Source organism: Eumetopias jubatus, unplaced genomic scaffold (assembly GCF_037043125.1).
Source record: "Eumetopias jubatus isolate StellerSeaLion01/CBP00866 unplaced genomic scaffold, mEumJub1_p1.0 scaffold_4, whole genome shotgun sequence".
In the NCBI taxonomy this organism is placed as follows: Eukaryota; Metazoa; Chordata; class Mammalia; order Carnivora; family Otariidae; genus Eumetopias; species Eumetopias jubatus.
The window spans coordinates 1,681,003-1,691,347 of NW_028274810.1; the positions used below are offsets into that span (position 1 = coordinate 1,681,003).

The 10,345-nt window shown below is 42.3% G+C and overlaps 1 pseudogene; it reads left to right on the forward strand.

Annotated features, from left to right (window-relative positions):
* Nucleotides 1-3,255: 3,255 nt before the first annotated feature.
* LOC114197249 (homeobox protein NANOG-like) lies at nucleotides 3,256-4,516 on the forward strand (annotated as a pseudogene).
* Nucleotides 4,517-10,345: the final 5,829 nt, after the last annotated feature.

Consider the following 10,345-nt stretch of genomic DNA (forward strand, 5'->3'; position numbering starts at 1 on the left):
GCTAGCATCTTATGCTTGCACAGCACATGGACAGAGGGAGCAGGATCATGAGGGGGAGAGTCACCAGCATGGGGAACAGGCCAGATGGCAGTTAAGACAGACGCACGTTTGTGTGCACCATCACATGAAAGCAAGCATGTAATGTAACTGGATTATTAGTCCAACATGCAGATGTGCTGTTTATGAATGGTGAGAAAGACCTTACTCAGGATTAAAATGGCTCAGATCAAGAATCAACGTATTTTACTTCCAGGAGGTAAGGCCACTCTTGGTTCACCAGGTTTTTCTTGAGTGTACTTCAGCACTCTGTCAGCACACTCTGGTGGTGCTATGGCCTTACAGTGGATGTAAGGTACACCTGTCCCTCAGGGGTCAAGCTGTGGACAGAGAGAGAAGGCAATAGGAACGGCATTCAAGGAAACACGGAGATTAAAGGCCCGCTGGAGAAGAAACAGGTGGAATGGGGTTTGGTTGGCAATGAATCAGTCCATTAGACACCAGGGCATTGTCTGCAAAAGATGTCTGGCTAAAGGGTGCAATTAAAACACCTATATAAGCACCAGGATCCCCAAACCAGTATTTCACAAGCTCTCAGCCTAAGTCCTCCATTTCTCTTGGCAACCTAGGTGAGTCCTTCAAGAAAAAATTCTATTTGTCTTTTTATACCCGTTTCTCTTTCTTAGCACTCTTACATAGACAATTAAGATTGTGCAGATTGTGTAATTTTGCCTTTCTGGAGAATTCTATGACTTTCCCAACCATGACATGTTCTTATTCAAATGAGAGAAGTAAAATCCTAGTGGACTTCACCCAAAAGCTAATATTTTCAGAATCCTCTATTGTCTTCAAGAAAGGAAACATCTGAAGAAATGTTCCTGTCTTAGTCTCCAACCACTGGGTGTCCATTATTGGACTGTACTGTGTAACTTTGTATCTCCTCCTCCAGGCTTTGAGTTCCCTGAGGAAAGGAACAGTTTCTTATTCATTCACATTCCCAGAATACACCACTGCAATGGCACAAAAGAAATAGTTAACTGTTGAATCAATTAATTTATTACTTTTGACATCAGAGCATCCTGTAGCGGCAAAGGACTTCAGAGATCAGGTGGCCAATGGTTCTCAAAGCTGCATCAGAATCAGCCAGGAGCTTTTTAAATGCAGAGTCCAGGGTCCACCACAGACCTGGTAAACCATATCTCTGGAGGTGGGACCTGGAGTCTATTTCTCTAAAGATCCCCTGGTGATTCTAAAGTACAGCAAGGCTTGGGAACCACAGACCTAATCCAACATACCACTCAAATTAGGAATCATTCATTTGTTCATGCATCCATGCATCAAACATTTTTTGAACTTCTACTATATTCTAGGCACTAGGAAAAATACAAAAAATAGATAAGACATGGTCCTGGCCTTTAAAGAACAATCTTTAAAGGAGTAAGATAAGAAACAAGCAATTCATATACAATGTGACATGTAGCATAACAGGGGTAAATACAAAGAAAAAGATAATCTGATGGAGATTGTCTAGGCCTGCTCTTTACTTCTTGGGCCAGGTAGTCTAGTACAGTCTGGAACCCTCCCATCAGCACGTCCACAGAAGACACTTCAGATGTGGAAGGAAAGGCCATGCTATCTTCATTCCAGATGACTTCTACATGATGCATTCAGGGCTACAAAGCCAAGGGGACCTGTTTAGTTTCTGTCCTCTTCTTTCTGGGAATTATAGTAAAAGCATTATCATTGGAAATGAAAGATGAAGTAAAAATGCCAAATTTCACAAATTACGCAGGCCAGGTAGACATCTGGCATTATGAATAGGTCAGATTTTTACATTGTTGTCTGCCTTCCAAGAAATGAAAAAAAGAAGAAATTGTAACAGTTCAGGACTATGAAACAAGTTGAGTATTCCTTGTCACATCCTAAGTGTACTTCTGGCAAAACAAGATGCCTCACTGTCTTCTGAGAAGCATCATCAGTATCACCAATGTTTTCCACAAGCACGCAAAGAGTGATGGACACTGTCAGAGGTTGCTCAAGAAGGAACTTAAGACACTTCTCCAGCAAGAGTTTGGAAATGCTCTGGAGGTAAGAAGAATAGTCACTCTCCTTGCCCATGTACTCTGGTACTTGGGACTGTCTTCTTGGCTCCAGTGGTACTACTCTCTCCTGCTGTCCTCCTACCTCTCCAGCTATTTCTTCTCAGGGTTATTTCAAGTTCCTCTTTCTATGCTTTGTCATTTAAGGGCTGATGTTCTCTGGGATTCTATTCTCACTCTGTGTGCTCCCCCTGGTAATTCTTCTAACTCTCTCTGCTTCAACCATTCTCTGGATACTGCGCCTTTCAGTCAACTCACCAGTCAGGGTCTCTCTCCTAAGCTTCAGACATGTCAAATATCCCATGGATATTGCATAAGCATCGCAAACTCAAACTTTGCAGAAATCCACCCTCAAATCTTGTTCTCCTTCTACATTCCATTCCTCAACAAATACAGCAGCAAAGACCCACTCACTTGTCTAATCCAAGAATCTGAACACTAGCCTTGACAACTCCATCTCTGACAACTAGACCTATTCTATCACATCTAATTCAGTCACCAAGACCTGCTTCTTCTGAGTTCTAAATAAATCTCTCCCAGACCTGGCCCCTTCTCTCCTTAACTGCTGTCCCTGCACTGGTTCAGGCCACTAGCATCTCTACCTGGATTATTGCAAGAGCCTTCTAATTGTTTTCCCCACCGCATTTCTTGCCTCTCCCTATTGCCACAACCTACTGTTACCTGACTGCAGCCAAAGTGATCGGGTTTAGGTGCTTGTCTCACTGGCTCCCATTTCACCCTGTGGAACACAGTGTGTAGTAATTGCCTGTTTACTTGTCTGTAAAGGCAGCAACCATGACTGCCATGTTTTCCTTTGTATTTCTAGCACCTGGCACCATTCTGGCACACATTTATCCACTCACTCATTCAACCAATATTTATTTAGCATCAGTTATATGCAAAGTGTATTTCTAGGCTCTGGGGAAGATTAATGAGCAAAATAGACATGCTTCTTGCCTTCAAAAAGTTTACAGACGGTTCCATTGGGCTGGTTGGCTCTTACTGGTGCAGTGGTGATGCACTTCATCCTGTCTTTCTCAGACTTCTAACATCTGGAGGTCTTCCTACTCTCCTCAGCTCTTCCACCTAGATCCATAAGCCTGGGCCTTTCTTGCAATCTCGCTCTTTTTTTCCCCCTGTCTACCCTCAACTCACCAACATGAGTGCCAATCCAGCTCTGCCCCAATGCCCGCCTCGCCCCCGAAGCACCCAGTTCTAGAGACTCTTCTCCAATGCCTGAGATTTATGGGCCTGAAGAAAATTATGCGTCCCTGCAAATGTGATCTGCTGAGACACCCCATGTGGAGACCATCTCTCCTCTTCCTGCATCCAAGGATCTGCATGTTCAGGACAGCCCTGATTCCTCCACCAGTCCCAGGGTAAAAGTACCACCCACTTCTGGGGAGGAGAGAACAGTGAGGAAGGAAGATACGGCCCAGGGCAAGAAACAGAAGATCAGGACCGTGTCCTCTCAGGCCCAACTCTGTGTCCTCAATGATCGATTTCAGAGACAGAAATACCTCAGTCTCCAGCAAATGCAAGAACTTTCCAACACTCTGAACCTTAGCTATAAGCAGGTGAAGACCTGGTTCTAGAACCAGAGAATGAAATGTAAGAGGTGGCAGAAAAACCATTGGCCAGAGGAGAGCAAGAGTGTGACTCAGAACAACACAGCAACCGCAGAATACCCAGGCTTCTATTCCTACCACAAGGGATACCTGAGGAACAGTTCTGGAAACCTTCCATTATGATGATCTTTTTTTTCAAAGATTTTATTTATTTATTTGAGAGAGAGAGAATGAGAGATAGAAAGCACGAGAGGGAAGAGGGTCAGAGGGAGAAGCAGACTCCCCGCTGAGCTGGGAGCCCGATGTGGGACTCGATCCCGGGACTCCAGGATCATGACCTGAGCCGAAGGCAGTTGCTCAACCAACTGAGCCACCCAGGTGCCCTGGAAACCTTCCATTATGGAGCAACCAGACCTGGAATAACCTGAATTGGAGCAACCACTCCTGGAACAGCCAGTCTTGGGGCAACCATTCCTGGGCCAATCAGACCTGGTGCCCCCAAGCCTGGAACAATCAGCTCCAGAACTGTGGGGAGGAATCCCTGCAGCCCCAGGTCCAGTTCCAGCAAAATTCCATCAGCGATTTGGAGTCCATCTTAGCAACTTCTGGGGAAAGCCATAGTGTAATACAACAATCCGCTAAGTATTTTAGTACCCAGCAAATAATGGATTTGTTCCCAAATTACTCTATGAACATAGAGCCTGAAGATGTGTGACGATGAGTATATTATTCAATCTCAATTTGGGTGGTGGCTGTATTACTTCTCCTAGGCTTTGTCATTTAGGGTCCTATAGATCTCTGCCTCAATATTCTGTTTCCCATTATTCTTATTGTGTCCACTGAGGGGGTACAATTGGAGTCAAAGAGGTTTCAGGAGCAGTGGCTGCTCTGGACAACATGAGAAAAGGTGTTTCTGGCTATAGGTGACTAGATACAATCCTAATGTGGATCTCTTTAGGCTCTAGAATCTAACCTCAAGAATAGGAAGTGAAGATACAAAGATGTGTGATGAAGGATAATTTGTATTTTCTGAGATTGTAAGGCTTTTCTTGTTAATAACCTCAATTACTACCGGTGAGGGGTTAAGCTATCATGTGCTTCATTGATTTCCTCTGTCCCTTGTGATGTTTTACTAGCACTGTTAATTTGTTCATTATTCTAGGATTTGTAGAAAGATGTTTTGTATTTTAATGTATCATGATAATAGTACCCGTTTGGCTGATTGGTTTATAGGTTTAAGTACAAATAAATAAAATACCCACTTTACCCTTAAAAAAAAAAAAGTTTACAGACAATAAATAATCGTAAAACTATTGGTTAAAAACAATGATAAATGTTATGTTCTACTGGGGAGTCAGAGAAGATTCTTTGAGGAAGTGACATTTAAGTTAAGACTTAAAGAAAAAAATAAGTTAAGACTTGAAGGATGTGTAGAAGTTGGCAGGGCAAAGAATGGTTAGAAGAGAGTTCCAGGAAAGAAGAGTATAAAAAATCCTTGAGTCAGGTAATAGCTTCATATGTTCAAGGAACTGGAAGAAGGCAAGTGTGGCTAGACAGAAGAATGGCAGGAGGTGAAGGTGGTGAATGGGGCCAGGACTGAATCATGAAGAGCTTTGTAGACCATGTTAAGGCATTGAATTTTTTTTCCCCTAAACATAACAGAAAGCCATTTTAAAAAATTCTGAGTGGAGGAATAACAAGACCTAATTTACAGGTTTTTTTAAGTCATTTGACTTCTGAGTGGAGAACAGATTGTAAGGGGACAAAAGAAGAAGCCAACAGACCTATGAGAAGGCTACCACAACAGTGCAGGCAAAGATGATGGTAGGTTAGATTGGGATCCAAGCAATGAGAAAGAAAATGAATAAATGAGCTGCTAATTACATTTTGGAGGTAGAAACTGAAGGCTTTGTGGTCAACTGGATTGGAAGGTAAATGAGGAAAGAATCAAAGACAGCTACCAAGCTTCTGACTTAAAAACTGGAAAAGATGGTGGTGCCATTTACTGAGATGGGGAGGATGAGAAGCAGACATGGGGGAAAAGTCAAGAATTCTGCATTGGATATTGAACTCTGAAGCTGGAAGTTGAATTTCTCCTATTTGTGATATATCACAGAGAAGATGTCACCAAAGCAGTTGAGTAGATAGGTATGGAATTCAGATGAGAGATCTGGTCCAAAGATAAAAATCTGACTATCATCTTCTGATTTATGGTGAAAATCTACAAGAATGGGTGATAAGGCAACAACATAGAATAGGAAGACTCTCCAAGGTTAAATCCTGAATAACTCCAATAATTAGAAGTCAAGTAGAAGAGGAGAAATGAGAATAGAAAATGGACAAGGGGGCCAGAGATGTCGGAGGAAAACCAGGAGAGTGGGATGGTCATGGAATCCAAGAGAAGAGAACATTTGCAAAGGAAGGATTACTTAGTTGTGTGAATTGAAGCTGAGAGGTGAAATGAAATGTCGATCAAAAAGCGTCCATTGTATTTGGCATTAAGGAAGTCACTACCAAGTGGTAGTGGTAAATAGTGGTAAATATGAATGCCAGGGTGACATGGCCTAAAGGGTGAATGAAGAGTAAAGAAGTAGAGATATTTGCAAATAATAACTCTTTCAAGAAGCCTGGAGATAAATGGTAAGAAAAGATAATGGGTAGTAGAGAAAGAAAGAAAGAAAGAAAGAAAGAAAGAAAGAAAGAAAGAAAGGGAGAGAGAAAGAAAGAAAGAAACGGGCAAAGATGGTGCACAAAAATATTTTAAAATATGATACCTAATAAAGCAACTGTTGCAGCATGATGGCCAGTGAAGACTAAAATATCGAAAAATCAAGAGAAAGAGGGATTGTCAGAAGGTATTGTGTCATTTAGAAAGTAAATGGCATGGACTTGATAACCAAATAACAAAATCCAAATAGAAGGATTTGCGTTTGAAATAGATGAACTTCCTCTATTGTCTTAGAAAAAAAGAGTATACAACAATGTAGATTTGATCCTTTGCTTGGATAGATGAGAACAGTTACTTTAGTAACTCATGTTTTATTTTTGAAATATGAAATGAGAGCTGGGGGAAGAGAGAGGGTGTTAGTGATTAATAAATATTTCACAAAATTATGTTTTACCTTAGTAATACTTGTTAGGAATAATTATTTCATTCACTGGGATTTCAAAATATAAAACTATGCATTTATCCAATGGAAAAAATATATTATTCAATGAGGTACCTAACAAAAAGAACAAAAAGAAATAGAAAAGAGAATGGCTACATGTCTCCTAAGAAATATTCTAGGTAACAAAAAAAGACATAAGAAAAAAAGTGACAAATACACTACTTCCTTTTTTGATTTTTTTTCTCATAGAAAACAAATAAGTCTGAAACAACAGAAAATATCCTCCAACAGCTGGATCAAGATGGTGACAAAACAGATGATTTCAGTGAATTCACTTTGCTCATATTTGGACTGACAAAGGCTTATTATACATGCATAAAACTTAGTCTCTATCCTGAGTTAAATGAAAGGGAAAGAAGAACAGAAAGTCAAGAACAACAAGCAACGGAGCTAGAAGGTAGGCAATTGCAGATAGAAAAATTCCAAAGGAGGGAATTCCAAGAGTCCCAAGAGAGTCAGACAGATGAAGTGTGACACCAGATCCCAACACCCAGTGATGATGAGACTCATGGAGTGAGAGACCAAAGCCTAGAATCACAGCATGGGGGAAACCTGAGCCCTGAACCACAAGATATAAGAAAACACCAAGTGAGAGACCAAACCCAAACACCAAGGGATGATAGGAGATACCAAGAAAGAAACCAGAGCTTAAGATACCAGGATGTTGGGAGACACCAAGTGAGAGACCAGATGCCAATACCAAGGCAAGATGGAGAGCATCAGATGAGAGACTGGAACCCAGAAACCCAAGTTGTTCACAGGTACCACACAAGAGACCAGAACCCAATACCAGGAGATACTGAGAGTGATCAAATGAGAGGTCAGAGGCAAGATTCCCAAGAGGGTCAGAAACACCAAGTGAGAAACCAAATCTCAACAGCAAATGATGATGGGCAACAACAATTAATAGACCCAAGCCTAGAAACCCAAGACTCTCAGAGATGCCATGAGAGAGACCAGGTCCCAAGACAAAATGATTACAGGAGTCTTCAAGTGAGACACCAGAGGTTGGCATACCAAGATTATTCAAGACAGTCTGGTAAGGAGCAGATCCTAGAAACAAGAGTTGAGGAATGTCACCAGCTAAGTATCCGGAGCCCAACACCAGAGAACATTGGGAGGCTTCACATGGAAGAAGTCAATATTCTAGTATCTCAGAATGTTGCAAGCCAACAAGTGAGAAACCAGCTTCCAGCTCCAAGCAATGGTGGGAGATATCAGGTGCAAGACTCACAGACCAGAACCACAGGTTCAATCAAGGCAACAAAGTGGTAGGCAGACACTAGAATCACAAGTTGATGAGAATAGCAAATTGGGAGACCAGATTCCAAAACTAAAGGATGTTGGAAGGTATCAAGTGAGAGACCACAGCCCAGAATTCCAGTGTATTACAAGGCAACAAGGTAGGGAGCAGACTCCAACACCAAAAGCTGCTGAGTGTCACCAATTAAAAAACCAGAGCCCAGAATTAAGTAACAGTGGGATTCAGACTGGAGGACAGAGACCTTCACCAAGAAAGAACAAGATACAGGAAGTTAATGATCAAACTGAAGTACAAAGAAATGATGAGAGAAGACACCCAGTGAGAGGACTAAGTCCACTACCCGGAGGTGGTAAAGCACAACAAAGTAGAGAACAAAGACCAGAAGTGAAAGATGATGAGAGACAACAAACAAGTGCTCAGACCTCAGCACCAATGGATGAAGAGAGACATCCAGTGAGAGGGCTGAGCTCAGATATTCAAAATAGTGGAAGACAGAAAACTAGAGAGCAGAGACCATCTCCAAGAGAGGATGAGAGACTGGGAGCTAGTAATCAAACTGCAATACCACAGGAAAATGGAAAATACAAGGTGAGGATTCATACCTCAGTAACAAAGAATGATGAGAAACACCAAGTGAGAGACCTGAGCCCAGAGCCTAGGAATGATGAGAGACACCAAATTAAGAAGCAGAGCTCAGAACTTAGAAATGACGGCAAACAGGTAAGAGACCTAGGTCCAGAAAACATGAATGATGGGAGAAACTATGTTAGGGATCAGAGGACAGCTTTAAGAAAATATGAAAGAATCCACCATAGTGACCAAACTATAGCACTAAGTGATGATAGGAGACATCAAGTAAGAGACCTGAGCCCAAAACCCAGAAATGATGGGAGACACCAAGTTAGGGAACAGAGATTAGCTCCAACAGAAGATGAGGGCCACCAAGTGAGAGACCAAACAGCATAAAGGGATGATGGGAGATACCAGGAGAGAGATGTGAAACCAACACTCAGGAATGATGGGAAAAGCTAAGCTAGGGAGCAGAGACCAGTTCCAAGACAGTATGAAAGACTCCAACATAAAGACGAGATCCCTGCATCAAGAAATGATAAGAGAAGCCAAGTGAGAGGCCTGAGCCCTGAACCCAGAAATGATGAGGGATACCAAATTAGGGAGCAGAGACCAGCTCCAACAGAAGATGAGAGAGACCAAGTGAGAGACCAAACCCCAGCACCAAGGAATGGTGGGAGACACCAGGAGAGAGACGTAAAACCAACACTCAGATATGATGGGAGAAGCCAAATTAGGGAGCAGAGACCAGCTCCAAGACAATATGAAAGATTTCAACATAGAGACCAGTTCCCAGGACTAAGGGATGAGGAGAGAAGCCAAGTGAGAGACCTGAGCCCTGAACCCAAGAGTAATAGGGGATACCAAGTTAGGGAGCAGAGACCATTTCCAACACAATATGAAAGATCGTAACATAGAGACCAGATTTCCATACCAAGGGATGGTGAGAGAAACCAAGTTAGGGAACAGAACACTGAACCCAGAAATAATAGAAGATATCACATTACAGAGCATATACCAGTTTCAAGACAATATGAAAGATTCCAGTATAGAGACCAGATCCCTGCACTAAGGGATGATGAGAAAAGCCAAATGAGAGACATGAGCCCTGAGCCCAGGAATGATGGGGGATACCCCGTTAGGGAGCAGAGACCAACTCTAACAGAATATGAGAGACACCAAGTGAGAGACCAAACCCCAGCACCAAGGGATAATGGGAAATACCATATTACAGAGCAGAGACCAGCTCCAAGACAATATGAAACTATCCAACATAGACACCAGATCCCTTCACCAAGAGGTAGTGAGAGAAGTCAAGTGAAAGATCTGAGCCCTTATCTCAGGAATGATAGGGAACACCAGGCTAGGGAGAAGAACCCAAAACCCAGGAATGAAGGGAGACAGCACATTAAGGAGCAGAGACCAACTTAAACAGAAAATGAGAGATACATAGTGAGAGACCTAATCCCAGCACCAAGGGATGTTAGGAGACACCAAGAATGAGACATGAGACCAGAACTCAGGAACGGAAGAAGTCAAGCTAGAGAGCAGAGACTGACTCCAAAACAATATGAAAGATTTCAACACAGAGACCAGATCCCTATACTAAGGGATGATGAGAGAAGCCAAGTAAGAGGCCTGAGCCCAGAGCCCAGTAATATGGGGGACACGAAATAA